At 35.1% G+C, this 15,505-nt stretch overlaps 1 protein-coding gene across 1 annotated transcript in view; it reads right to left on the bottom strand.

Moving 5' to 3' along the window:
• The window catches only part of MDGA2 (MAM domain containing glycosylphosphatidylinositol anchor 2), a 777,847-nt gene that overhangs the window by 14,057 nt on the left and 748,285 nt on the right, over positions 1–15,505 (bottom strand). The gene's annotated exons all lie outside the window — the stretch shown is intronic.

The raw sequence follows: 15,505 nt of genomic DNA on the forward strand, positions 1-15,505 counted from the left end.
AGTATCCATAGTGTATATGCATCAATTCCAAGCTCCGAATTCCTCCCACCCTCACCCTTTTTCCCCTTGGTAGCCATTCATTTGTTCTCCACCTCTGTGTCTATTTCTGCTTTGCAAATAAGATCATCTATATCATATTTCTAGATTCCATACATATGCATTAATATACCATATTTTTTTTCTCTTTCAGACTTACTTCACTCTGTATGACAGTTTCTAGGTCCATCCACATCTTTACAAATAACCCAATTTCGTTCCTTTTACAGCTGAGTAATAGTCTTTGCATATATATAACACATCTTCTTTATCCATCCGTTGATGAACATTTAAGTTGCTTCCCTGTCCTGGCCATTGTAAATAGCCTGCTATGAACATTGGGCTGCATATGTCTTTTTGAACTGTGGTTTTTTCTAGATATATGCCCAGAAGTGGGATTGCAGGGTCATGTGATAGTTCTATTTTTAGTTTTTTAAGGAACCTCCATACTGTTCTCCATAGCAGCTGTATCAGTTTACATTCCCACCAACAGTGCATTAGGGTTCCTTTTTCTCCACACCCTCTCCAGCATTTATTGTTGGTAGATTTTTTGATGATGGCCATTCTGACTGGTGTGAGGTGATAGTTTTGACTTGCATTTCTCTAATAATTAGTGATGCTGAGCATCTTCTTATATGTCTGCTGGCCATCTGTATTTCTTCTTTGAAGAAATGTCTATTTAGGTCCTCTGCCCATTTTTTGATTAGATCATTTTTTTTCTTGATATTGAGCTGCATGAGCTGCTTGTATATTTTTGAGATTAATCCTTTGTCAATTGCTTCATTTGCAAATATTTTCCCCCATGTTGGTTGTCTTTTATTCTTGTTTGTGGTTTCCTTTGCTGTGCAAGAGATTTTAAGTTTAATTAGGTCCATTTGCTTATTTTTGTTTTTATTTTTCATTATTCTAGGAGGTGGGTCAAAAAAGATATTGCTGTGACTTATGTCAAAGAGTGTTCTGTCTATATTTTCCTTTAAGAGTTTTAAAATGTCTGGCCTTACATTTAGGTCTTTAATCCATTCTGAGTTTATTTTTGTGTATGGTGTTAGGAAGCATTCTAATTTCATTCTTTTACCTGTAGCTGTCCAGTTTTCCCAGACCCTCTTATTGAAGAGGATGATTTTCTCCATTCTATATTCTTGCCTCCTTTGTCACAGATCAGGTGACTGTATGTGTGTGGGATTATCTCTGGGCTTTCTATACTGCGCCATTGATCTATATATCTGTTTTTGTGCCAGTACCATACTGTCTTGATTACTGCAGCTTTGTAGTATAGTCTGAACTCAGGGAGCCTGATTCTTCCAGCCCCATTTTTCTTTCTCTAGATTGCTTTGGCTATTTGGGGTCTTTTGTGTTTCCATACAAATTGTAAAATTTTTTTTTCTAGTTCTGTGAAAAAATGCCATTGGTAATTCGATAGGGATTGCACTGAATCTGTAGATTGCTTTGGGTAGTATAGTCATTTTCACAATATTGATTCTTCCAATTCAAGAACATAGTATATCTCTCCATCTGTTTGTGTCATCTTTAATTTCTCTCATCAGCATCTTATAGTTTTCTGCATACAGGTCTTTTACCTCCTTAGGTAGGTTTATTCCTAGGTATTTTATTCTTTTTTGTTTCAATGGTAAATTGGATTGTTCCTTAATTTCTCTTTCTGATCTTTCATTGTTAGTGTATAGGAAAGCAAGAGATTTCTGTGTGTTAATTTTGTACCCTGTGACTTTACTAAATTCATTGATCAGAATTCATTAAATTCTAGTAGTTTTCTGGTGGCATCTTTAGGATTTTCTATGTATAGTATCATATCATCTGCAAACAGTGATACTTTTACTTCTTTTCCAATTTGGATTCCTTTTATTTCTTTTTCTTCTCTGAATGCCATGGCTAGGACTTACAAATCTATGTTGAATAATAGTAGTGAGTGTGGACACCGTTGTCTTCTTCCTGATATTAGAGAAAATGCTTTCAATTTTTCACCATTAAGAATGATGTTTGCTGTGGGTTTGTCATATATGGCCTTTATTATGTTGAGGTAGGTTCCCTCTATGCCCACTTTGTGGAAAATTTTTATCATAAACGGGTGTTAAATTTTGTCAAAAACTTTTTCCGTATCTATTGAGATGATCATATAGTTTTTATTCTTCAATTTGTTAATATGGTGTATCACATTGATTGATTTGCATATATTGAAGAATCTTTGCATCCCTGGGATAAAACCCACTTGATCATGGTGTATGATCCTTTTAATGTGTTGTTGGATTAGGTCTGCTAATATTTTGTTGAGGATTTTTGCATTTATGTTCATTAGTGATATTGGCCTGTAATTTTCTTTTTTTGTGATATCTTTGTCTGGTTTTGGTATCAGGGTGATAATGGCCTCATAGAATGAGTTTGGGAGTGTTTCATGCTCTGCAATTTTTGGAAGAGTTTGAGAAGGATCAGTGTTAGCTCTTCTCTAAATGTTTGATAGAATTCACCTGTGAAGCTATCTGGTCCTAGACTTGTTTGTTGGAAGATTTTTAATCACAGTTTCAATTTCATTAATTGTGGTTGGCCTGTTCATATTTTCTATTTCTTCCTTATTCAGTCTTGGAAAGTTTTACTTTCTAAGAATTTGTCCACTTCTTCCAGGTTGTCCATTTTATTGGCATACAGTTGCTTGTAGTAGTCTCTTATGATCCTCTGTGTCAGTTGTAACTTCTCTTTTTTCATTCTAATTTTATTGATTTGAGTCCTCCCCCTTTTTCCTTGATGAGTCTGGTTAAAGGTTTATCCATTTTGTTTATCTTCTCAAAGAACCAGCTTTTAGTTTTCTTGATCTTTGCTGATGTTTTCTTCATTTCTATTTCATTTATTTCTGCTCTGACCTTTATGATTTCTTTCCTTCTGCTAATGAGTTTTATTTGTTCTTTCTATACTTGCTTTAGGTGTAAATTCAGGTTGTTTATTTGAGATTTTTCTTGTTTCTTGAGGTAGGATTGTATTGCTACAAACTTCCCTCTTAGAACTGCTTTTGCTTCTTCCCATAGGTTTTGGGTTGTTGTGTTTTCATTGTCATTTGTCTCTAGGTATTTTTCAATTTCCTCTTTGATTTCTTCAGTGATCTCTTGGTTATTGAAAAGTGTATTCTTTAGCCTCCACGTGTTTGTATTTTTCACAGTTTTTTTTCCTCCTGTAATTGATTTCTAATCTCAAAGTGTTGTCGTCAGAAAAGAAGCTTGATACAATTTCAATTTTCTTAAATTTACTGAGGCTTGATTTGTGACTCAAGATGTGATTTATCCTGAAGAATGTTCCATGAGCACTTTAAAAAAAGTGTATTCTGCCACATTTGGGTGGAATGTCCTATAAATATCAGTTAAGTTTATTTGGTCTATTGTGTCATTTAAAGCTTGTGTTTCATTATTTATTTTCTGTCTAGATGATCTGTCCATTGGTGTAAGTGGGGTGTTAAAGTCCCCCCATTATTATTGTGTTACTGTTGATTTCACCTTTTATGGCTGTTAGCATTTGCCTTACATATTGAGATGCTCCTATGTCAGGTGCATAAATATTTACAACTGTTACATCTTCTTCTTGGATTGATTGATTGATCATTATGTAGTGTCCTTCCTTGTCTCTTGTAATAGTCTTTATTTTAAAGTCTGTCTTGTCTCATATGAGTATTGCTACTCCAGCTTTCTTTTATTTTCCATTTGCATGGAATGTCTTTTTCCATCCCCTCACTTTCAGTCTGTATGTGCCCCTAGGGCTGAAGTGGGTTTCTTGTAGACAACATACATGTGGGTCTTGTTTTTTATCCATTCAGCCAGTCTGTGTCTTTTGGTTGGAGCATTTAATTTACATTTAAGGTAATTATAGATATGCATATTCCTATTACCATTTTCTTAATTGTTTTGGGTTTGTTCTTGTAGGTCTTTTTCTTCTCTTGTGTTTCCTGCCTAAAGAAGTTCCTTTAGCATTTGTTGTACAGCTGGTTTGGTGGTGCTCAATTCTCTTAGCTTTACTTGTCTGTAAATCTTTTGATTTCTCTGTTGAATCTGAATGAGATCCTCGCTGGGTAGAGTCATCTTGGCTGTAATTTTTTCCCTTTCATCACTTTAAATATGTCCTGCCCCTCCCTTCTGGCCTACAGAGTTGCCGCTGAAAAATCAGCTGATAACCTTATGGAGATTCCTTTCTGGTTATTTGTTGATTTTTCCTTGCTCCTTTAAAAGTTTTTTCTCTGTATTTTTAGTTTGATTAATATGTATTTCAGCATGTTTCTCCTTGGGACTCTCTGCACTTCCTGTACTTGGTTGACTATTTCCTTTCCCATGTTAGGGCAGTTTTTGACTATAATCTCTTCAAATATTTTCTCAGGCTCTTTCCCTTTCTCTTCTTCTTCTGGGATCCCTATACTTCAAATGTTGCTGTGTTTAATGTTGTCCCAGAGGTCTCTGAGACTGTCCTCATTTCATTTCACTCTTTTTTCTTTATTTTGCTCCTCAGCAGTTATTTCCAGCATTCTATCTTGCAGCTCATGTATTCATTCTTCTGCCTCAGTTATTCTGCTATTGGTTGCATCTAGTGTATTTTTCATTTTAGTAATTGTGTTGTTCATCACTGATTGTTTATTCTTTATTTCTTCTAGGTCCTTGTTAAACATTTCTTGTATCTTCTCGATCCTGTGCCTCCATTCTATTTCTGAGACCTTGGATCACCTTTACTATCATTACTCTGAATTATTTTTCAGGCAGATTGCTATTTCCTCTTTATTAATTTGGTCTTGGGGGATTTTACCTTGCTCCTTTGTCTGCAGTATATTTCTCTGTCATCTCATTTTATCTAACCTACTGTGTTTATGGTCGCCTTTCCACAGGTTGCAGGCTCGTAGTTCCTCTTGCTTCTGTTGCCTGACCCCTGGGCTGTTGTCCGAGTAAGGTTGGTCCAGGGGCTTGTGTAGGCTTCCTGGTGAGAGGGACTGGTGCCTGTGCTATGGTGGGTGACGTTTAGTCTTTTCCCTCTTAAAGGCAGAGTTGCGTGAGGTGATTTGTTTTGGGGTGTCTGTGAGTTCAATATGACTTTAGGCAGCTTGTCTGCTGATGGGGTGGCTGTGTTCCTGTCTTACTGGTTGTTTGGTGTGAGGTGTCCAGCACTGGAGCTTGCAGGCAGTTGTGTGGGGCCAGGTCTTGGTGTTGATACAGATACCTCTGGGGGCACACACACTTATTAATATTCCCTGGGCCCAGGAATTCCCTGGTGGTCCAGTGTCCTGAACTTGGTGCTCCCACACTGGAGGCCCACCGCGAACTCTGGCCAGGGAACCAAGAGCCCACTAGCTGCACAGGGCCACCAGAGAAAAAAGAAAGTAAGGAGACAAAAAACAAAACAAAACAGACAGACAAAACCCTAGACAGTTAGCGAAAACAACAGCAAGTATATAGCAGAAACAACAATACAACACACACAGTAAAAAGAAAAAAAATATTAAAAAATAAAAATTAAAAAAAAAACCCAAGAGAACAAACAAACAACAGAATTAAAAAATGAGAACAACCAATAAGGACTAAGCTAACAAAAATAGAAAAATGAAAAAGAAAATAAAAACAGAAAGTAAACAAAAAAAGTGAAGAAAAAATATACACATAAAAACACTGAAGAAATAAACAAAAAACAAAGAACAAAAACAAGGGAAAAATCCACAAAACAATAAAAAGTAAAAATCAAAAAAACATATATATTAAAAAATTAAAATTAAAAATTAAAGATAAAAAATAATAAAAGCAACAACACGTATAATTGAACAAAATGAAACAAACAAAAAAAGAATAATAGTAACCAGAATATTTTCCTGGGGCCTCCTCTGTCAGTGTCCTTGCTCCCACAGGGAGCCAGAGCCAATCCCCACCTTCCCAGGAGGATTTCCAATAACTCTAGGTAGGTCTAGGCCTTCCAATACCTGTAGGTAGGCAGCGCAGACTCTGAACTGGCATGAATCCTGTGTGTACTTGCTCCCAAAGTGCACTGCTGTGAAGGCTAGACCAATCAAGCTCTATGAGGGCAACCTGGAGCTGTGGACCCTGCTCTTCAACTCCCTGGAGACTTATATGTTCCAGGGGGATGGCTCAGTTGCTGCCAGGTCACTGAGCTCCCTACAGTCAGCCACGTTAGTCTTGGAGAAGAGCTTTGACTTTCTCCCTGTTGACATATTGATTTTAGCCCTATTATACTCATTTTGAATTTCTGTCCTCTAGAACTTTAAGATAATACATGTGATTGTTTTAAGTCACAGAGTGTGTGGTAATTTTTGTTAGAGTGGCAACAGAAAACTAATATAGCACATAATCATGTACTGACTGTCTTGCTCAAAGCTTGACTCTAATTGTTTTATTGTCAGCGTCTCATTTTCAGTTTTTCATCCAAATCTCATTATTTTCTAAAAGAATTATTTGAAGATAAAATGAAAATAGCTTTTGTCTCACGATTTGATATATCTCAACAGTTTCATGCCCTACACATAGTACTAACAGTAATGATGATAATAATACAATATGCTGAACACATACTCCAGATAAGAAACGAATCCTCTCAACAATGCCATGAAGTACTTAACATCATTATCCCCATGTTGTAGATAAGAAACCTTACAGTGACTCAGTAATTTGCCTTATGCCATACAATTAGCAAATAGCAGAGGCAGACTTTGAAACCAGTGAGTTTGAAAATCTGGTATCCTAATGCTAGATAATCATTATTTTAATAAGTACATTTTAAAAAGTCAACTTTACTGAGGTATAATTTACATGCAATGGAATTTTCTCATTTTAAATGTATAAACACATTCATCAGTACAAATGTATTGATCAAATTCGGTAACATTTGATCAATATATATTATAGCGTAAGCCCGAACTCAGTCAAGATATAAAACATTTCCATCTCACCAGAAAGCTCCCTCACTTCCTTTGCCGTTAATCTTCACAGCCCCTGTTCCTGGGTCAGACAATCACTGATCTGACTCCCTTCATTAACTGATGATTATTGCCTTCTCAGGAATTTCATATTAATGCAATTGTGCCATAAGTACTTTTTTTGTGTGTCTGGCTGCTTTCCCTCAGCATCATTTCTGTTATGTTCATCTGTGCTGTTCTATTAGTTCTTTTAATATTAGTATTTTGTTCATTTACATTTAATATCGTTATTGGTATGACTGGACTTAAATATACCATTCTGTTCTTTGTTTTCCACTTGTCTCTTCTGCTTTTCTTTCCTTTGAAACATCTCTCCTTCCTTCTTTTCATTTTCTCAATTTTTTTTAACGTTTCAACTTATTTCCTCTTGCTTTCTTAAATCTATTTTTATTATATTTTAGTGGTTGTTCTGGGGCTAACAAGAGGCATCCATAAAGCTTCAGAGGCTGATTACAGTCACTGTTTCATTCTTCATACTCATGATTCGTAAGTCACACCCCCTTTACGAGTCCCACTATTAACCCCCCCTCATTCCCAATCTGATACTTCACATTCTGTATTTCACTTCACACATAATCTTATAACAGAAGAACACTCACCTTCTCCTTTCTCTAATGAAAGGTAACTGCATCTTTCAGTTCTGCCTAAATTATAAGCCTCACCTTACAGTGCTGTTATATTTTAACGCACATATAATTTATATAAGTTATAAGAAGAAAGGAAACAAAGTTTTTAAAAAAGTCCACTTATTTATCATTTCTGGTACTCTTTATTTCTACCTATAGATCTGAGTTACAATTTAGCACCATTCCCTGTGGGCTGGAGGACATCCTTTAGCACTCTTTGTATGGCAATGTGCTGGAGACAAATTTTCTCAAATTTGTTTATATAAAAATATCTGTATTTCACTCCTGTTTTTGCGAGATTTAGAATTCTGCCAGTTTCTTCCCAGCACTTTAAAAGTGTCCTGTTTTATTCTGTATGCCATTGTTTCTAATGTGAAACCCGTCATCTTTTTATCTTTGTTCACTTGTACATAATGTTTCCTTTCTCTCTCAGGCAGCTTTTGAGAATTTCTCCTTATTTTCGGTTTGCAGTAATTTGATTATAATGTGTCTAAATATGATTCTCTTTCTGTTTCTCTAGCTATAGAGTTTGCTGAGCTTCTTTTAAGCTTTACCTTTATTTTTTAAAATGTTTCCGCCTTATTATCTCTTTCCTTCACTTTTCAGACTCCAATTTTATATATTTTATATATATATATATATATGTAGTACAGGTCACTGAAGCTGTGCTTATTTTTTCAATCTTTCTCCCTCTTTTCTCAGATTGGAAAATTCTGTCTGTCTCCAAGTTCATTGGCTATTTTTCCTGCCATTTTCAGTATGTCGTTTAATCCTATCAGGTGAATTTTTAATTTCTTATACTGTACTTTCTAATACAATTCTTATTTGGTTATTTTATATAGTTTCTTTTCTCTGTTAGACTTTTCTATCCGTTCACTCATTAAGACCCTGTTTCTTTTTATACTTTTCACATGTGAAAATTAATGTTAAAAGTAATGTCATCGAACACAGTTATAATACCTCCTTTAAAGTCTTTATCTGCTAAGTTCAATGTTTACCTTTCTTTGATTTAATTTCTATGGACTAATTTTTACCTTTTAGTGATTATTCACATTTCCTATTTGTCTATTAGTGATTTTCATGGAATAATGGGCACTGGAGACTTCAGATCTTTTTATTTTTTTAGATATTATATAGACTTTAGATTTGTAATCCTTCTTAGAAGCAGCTTTAACAGACTATTCAGTTACTGACAAATTATGTTGCATTTCTATAAGCTTCAGGGCAGATCTGCGAAACGCCTAAACTGTTGCCCTAGACTCTTTAACTTTGTGGGAAGCAACCTCCAAATCGGTATTTACTGCGACTTGTTGCAGCTTAGATTTACGCTCTTTAAAGAAAGGTCTAGAGAAGATATTTCTTCAGGGCGTAATTCTAACTACTAAGGAAGAGCCTGCTTGGTTTCCTTTATGTTGCCAGGGGCTTTTATGAGCTCTCTGCATTCTAAAATAGTTTAAACTTGAATATTTCCTACTGTTGTTCTCCCAGGACTCCTTGACTTCCCCATCTGTGCTCTGTTGTCAACTCCATAAAAACTGCTATACTGCCCCATTGTAAGCATTGGGGTTTTCTAGTCTTGCACAAGTGTAGCGTAGCCTTCAGGTAAACTCATGGAAAACCCTCTAGAGTCTTTTAAAGTCAACCTTGAATACCTCCCTTCTTTCTGATACCCTGACAGCAGATTCTAACTATTTCAGCTGTCCAATGCTCTGATCTCTGTCTCCTGAACTTAGTGAGACCTCCACATTCCACTTGAATTTCAGGGCTCTGTGCCAGTGTCCAGGGATTATACTCAGAGAGTTGGATTCCTATGGAGATCACCTTATTAATTTTCTTTTTTTTCAGATTTTTAGATATTTCAGTCTTGCCCTGCCTTTTTTCTATTTTCTGAAAACAGTTACCCAATATAAAATATATTTTAATGGTTGTTTATAGCAGCAGGACTAATCTGGAACCAGTTACTACTGTATGGCTTCAAGACACTCTCATTTTGATAACGTTTACAGATGTTATTGTTAAGATACACATACATATGTATCAGATATCTTGCATATTTTATATATGTTTTTGTTTATATGAATATTGCACATCAATACTGAAAAGCAGAACAGACAATATCAAAATTACCACTAAATCGATCAATCAGAGGTAGCCTCCTTAGTATTTTGTTGTAGGTTGTTTCAGTTTTTTTCTTTTTTTTAACGTATATCTATATATGTACAATTGTATGGTGTAAAGCAGTTTACCCTTCAGATTTTTAGAGCAATTTTGTCTAAGTCTTTATACACAAGACCACATGTATTCATATTATACACGAATGTATAAATATGAGTACCCAACTTTTAAACAACAAAAAAATCTGCATTCTTCACATCACTCTGTCACTTTCTAGCTGGATGACCTTGACTTGATTTCTTAATCTCTCTGCCTCAATTTCCTCATCAGGTAAATAACTAGTATAAGTTTTTTTGGGGAAATTAAAATGAGATAAAGTATGTAAACCATAAATTATATCTCAAACCCTGTCTTCATTGTATTTTATTATCTATCAAGATATTCAAATATTTCTCTTTCTCAGTGCAACAGATTACCTTAGTACATTTCATGATGTTGATCTATGACTATACTACAGGAATAATTTTACTTGGTAAAGGATTATTATTTTCTTATTATGGTTGATTCAATTTGTTACTATTATATTTAGAAATAATGTATGTATACATAACATTATCCAGGACTTCCCTGGTGGCACAGGGGTTAAGAATCCTCCTGCCAGTGCAAGGGACACAAGTTTGAGCCCTGGTCCCGGAAGATCCCACATGCCGCAGAGCAACTAAGTCCATGTGCCACAACTACTGAGCCTGCGCTCTAGAGCCTGTGAGTCTCAACTATTGAGCCCGCGTGTCACAATTACTGAAGCCCGCGCACCTAGAGCCTGTGCTCCACAACAAAAGAAGCCATCACAACAGGAAGCCACTGCACCACAATGAAGAGTACCCTCTGCTCGCCACAACTACAGAAAGCCCTCACGCAGCAACAAAGACCCAAAGCAGCCAATAAATAAATAAATAAATGTATATTAAAAAGTATTATCCAGCTTTCTTGTTTTATCTTCCTATGTTGCTAGTTCACTTTTTGCTTCAGAATCTATCATCTCCTCTCTTTTCCCCCTTCAGTGCAAGAAATAATCTCAGGCTTGTCCTCCTTGGTACTCATTGATTTTCCATAGTGTAGAGTCTGTTCTTCTGTTTCCAACGTCATCTTTATCCAGTTGTATTATTTATGAGATTGCATTCTTCTCTGATCTCATCAAGCTCCCCTTTATTTTAGTCTTTTATCCAGTTCCTTCTTTTCTTGGTCTACTGTTGTATCATTCTTACCTTTTTTTGTTTCATAAAGTTCATATTCATATTTTATTGAAAATATAAAGCATATACTGTACACATTTTACTTTCAACTGAATTGTTACTAATTCTTCTTCCATAATATGTACTTCTTTTATTGCATGCATGTTAGCTTCTTTTTATACTATGGAATCTTTATTCGAGCCTGATTTTCTCTCTCTTTTTTATTTTCTTCCTGTTTATTCATCTTGAATAGTGCTTAGTAACCCTGTGGCGTTTTCCCAAAAACCACTAATGGGGCTTCATTTAAATGCACAGGATGGGTGTGGATTTTTTTAGCTCCTCCTCTAAGATCTAAAGCTGTAGGCCAGGTGAACGTGAAGTTTCACTACTATATAAAGATTTAACCATCTGAGAAGAGTGGAAAAACATTTGTACCTTGAGCCTTTTAAGAGTTGATCTTTCTGAGGTTTTACCGCTATGCTCAGGGAGTAGCTTTCTGAATCCATCTTTCTATTTTCTTTTTTAGACACTCAGTGGGGCTCAGTTTTTCTTGCTTGCTGGTGCTGGTCTCTTGTGCATCAGAAAGGCAACCTTGTGCCAAAAGGAAAAGTCACCACAGCACATATTTCTGTGTGATGTCATTGTGTTATATTTTTAAACATTAATCCACAATAGGGATGGGTCCCAAGGAAACCAAGCCCCCCCAAAATAAATTGTGTTAAACACTAAATAAAGTGATAATACTTTTTTGAACCTGTTGTCACGGAGAAACAAGGCATTATGTAGCATATACTTTTCAGAAATTATTTGAAGAAATAGTCTGTGAGAATTACATAGGAAAGGACTGCTTGTCTATTGCATGGCCTTACCTCTACTATAGTCTCTATCTGTATCAGTGGTAACTGATTGAGTTGAGCTGTAATAATTTCCGCTGATTTCTATTTAAACTGTATTGCTTTTTCAGAAAGGAAAGTATCAGTTATCTTTTTATTTTTACTTTATTTTTTTGGTATTTCTTAAATGTATCACCTTAGCCTCTTTACTTAGTAGAGGTCCTTCAATAGCTTGCGGGTAAGAAATGAAGGCTGCTCTCTCTAAGCTACCAATGCAGTTCAAGTTGTTTCATACATTAAAAAATGACCAGTGGATACTTCAGTAAGTGTGAGGTGCTAATGTAAACAGATGGCAGTGAATGAATTTCCATTTTATATGGAAGTCTTGTTTCTCTTGGGTAGCATGCCCTGTTATTTGGATTACAGTGACAAGAATCAATCCTGTCATCAAATCAATACATGGAAATTTCTTTTAAATGTTAATAAAAAGATTGTACACTTTTTAGACCTATTCATTGTAATTAGGCTAACAAAGCAATGTTTACTATATGTCTTTCAGAGTTTACTTAAAGTAATAAACACATACTTTTGAAATAAAACACATTAATATATGTGACCTACCATTACTATCTCAATAATGATAGATTATTATATCAATATTGAATGCATTTTATCTCAGAGAATATGCTTCGCCTGTGATCATATTTACTTTTTCTTAATTAACATTTTCTTTTTACATATATAATATAAATTCAAACTTGAATTATTTCTATTTATTGAATGGGTACTATGTGAAAAATATTTTTCTTATGTCTGAATTATCCCAAATTTTGAATTCGTTTTTGAATAGATTATATGGCTAGATTTTATTTAAAAAGACAAGTATTACTTGTTTTATAACAAAAAAAACACTAGAAATGTAACTGATGGAAATAAGTTCTTTACAATACATTATCACTTAAATGTCTTATTCTTATGTACATAATATTAATTATATTCCATTATCCAAATCAATGAAATTATTGATTCACTAGTCTATTTTTAGAGCTGATGACAAAAATGTTATTAATAGACAAATGATTTTGGAACATTTTTTTACAGCAAGTTTCCAGTTTTGGAGTTATAAAAGAGAATTCAGTATAAAAAATTACTTAAACTTATGTCTGGGTCCTCTTGGTCAACAAAATTAGAACTTATGAAACAGAATAAAGCAATTCAAGAGAAGTTAGATTCAGCAAAGCTGATTCAGCCATTATAGTATTACAGTAAGAAAATTCCAAAGTTAATATGATGGATTGTGTTAATTCCCTTTAAAAGTAACTTTAAATCCCCAGAGGCAACGTGTTTGGTAAGCACCAGATATCAATGGGTATGAATTTAATCATCCCCAAGGATTTTCAAATGTTATGTAGTGCCATGCACAAGTTTGAAGCTGGTAAGCAAAACTTAACTTTTTCTTCTTGGTTTCCTAATTCTTATCTTTTGGTCACCAGTCTTTAAGATTAAGTGCATTGACTTAAAAAAAATGCACAACGTGAGAGTTACGAGCTAAGTTTTATTTGGGGCAAAATGAGGACTGCAGCCTGGAAGACAGCATCCCAGATAGCTCTGAGAAACTGATCCAAAGAGGTAGGGAGGAAAATCAGTATATATGTGATTTTGGTGAAAGGGGAAAACATGCAATCAAGCGCATATTGTTTACAGAAGGTTTCTACTAGTCTTGTGCAGGTTATTGCTAGTCTCAAGGAGCAGATGACACCATGAAGGATTTTAGTGTTTTTCTAGATATGAGGAGATACAAGAATTGGGCTCATAAAGCTGGATCCTGAGAATATCTATCTAAAGACCTGTTCTGCCAGTTTTTCCCAGAGCACAGAGTGCCTCATTTCAGCTCTTCGCCCTGAACACTTTTCAGGGGGTGTTGAAAGTCAGCAGCTGCAGCAGCACATGACTTAATCCTCGTAGAGATAGACGGCAAATGCCAATGCTGAGTGCCAATTGTAGTTGACAATATTACTTCAATAAATTGCAGTATAAAATATAATTTGCTTAAATATTATTTATAATTACTATTACCAAGTTCTCTTCTTTCATTAAGTTCTTAGCACAAACTTACTTTTAATTATTTACTGTATTATTTTAGATATTTTTGATAAATAAGTTAAATATATGGCCTAAAATGTGCATACTTTTTTTTTATATAGATACTTCAAATTACCAAGTTCATATAAATTAATCTGTAATTTGCTTCACTCCAAAGCCTGGGGACTCACTTGAATATAAATCACATTTTTATTCTAATCAGTAATACAGTCTCATTAATTTGAGTTTCAAGATGTGCCAAAATCATCTAGCTCCAGGCAAGAGCTATGTCTATTGATAGGTAATTGGTAACATCATTTGTATTATACACACAGACAAAATGGGAAATTATAAAATCATTATTTTCTGCTTGAATAGAAACAGCTGCATGCATTCATTGTTATTATTTTTTAAGTATATAATTGCAATGATATCTTAAATAAAATATGTCAGTTCACTTTCTCCAGTCATTACCATGTCTTCTTGTATCCAGTTGAATCTCTACATTAGCGTCCAATAAATTTACTGAAACATAGCTTTCATCAGGCTTTCTCTTTCTCTGATATATGCCAGAGACCTTATATAGATCTTGTCACTATTTGGTTCTAAAACCAAGCATGACACTGTGGAACTCTCCCAGGTACAAATCCTTTCCAAGTCCCCCGTTTCTTGTTTATAGGAACAAAGCTTGTTTCCTAGACCTTCCAGGACTGCCAAAGGGAAGATTGAAACAGTTGCTAATCAGAAAGGTGAAGGAATGCGGCAACAAAGGAGGAACAGTCAAGAAACAATAATGCAATGACGGGGCAGGGTCCTGGTTCCTCCTGAAGAAACATACATGACAATACCTTTGAATTCTTCTGCAGGAACTAAGGCCCCCACCCAGGTGGAGGATGGTAACTTCAGGCTGAGCACAAGATTCCTGGAGCACCGCCCTGTTACTTCACCACTGACCAATCAGAAGAAAGTCTCACACCCTGCATCCCTCACCCCAAATTTGCCTACAAAAATACTTCCCAGGAAATCATTCAGGCTTTTTTAGCTTCAGCTGTGCATTCTCCTTGCTTGGCTTTTGCAATGAAACTTTTTTATGCTACGAACTCTGACATTTGGGTTTGTTTGGCCTCACTGTGCACAGGACACAAAAACTTGCATTTAGCAACACTTATGCCTCTTAGAGGATGGTTTATGTTTCTTTTCTTCCTTAGAAACTTTATTTTAACTTTGCCGTTCTAGATGTTCTCTCCCTTACTCACCCAAGGCACGAGCCTGTCATGCATTTTGGGTGTATATGACTTGTTGACTTTTATTCAGTAATTTATTACCCCAAATAAATGACAAACTATTTGATGAATAAGAACCTTTTATCCTAATTCTCTTTTACTCTTTACAGTTCCCCCAAACACCACCTAGGCACAGAGCATGTGCAATTCATCCCACTGAACAGAAATGAGGGAACCCGAGACCTAAGGGTAAAAATATTCATCACAATAAATCTGTATTTCCAACGAAGTTAGTTTAAAAAGGTTGGTACACTGGATGAGAAACAAAAGCATCTTATTTGCTTACCATTAATTCAATTGATGAAATAATACTGTTTATTAATTACACTGAAAATGAGATGTA

The sequence above is a fragment of the Hippopotamus amphibius genome, chromosome 2 (assembly GCF_030028045.1).
Source record: "Hippopotamus amphibius kiboko isolate mHipAmp2 chromosome 2, mHipAmp2.hap2, whole genome shotgun sequence".
NCBI lineage: Eukaryota > Metazoa > Chordata > Mammalia > Artiodactyla > Hippopotamidae > Hippopotamus > Hippopotamus amphibius.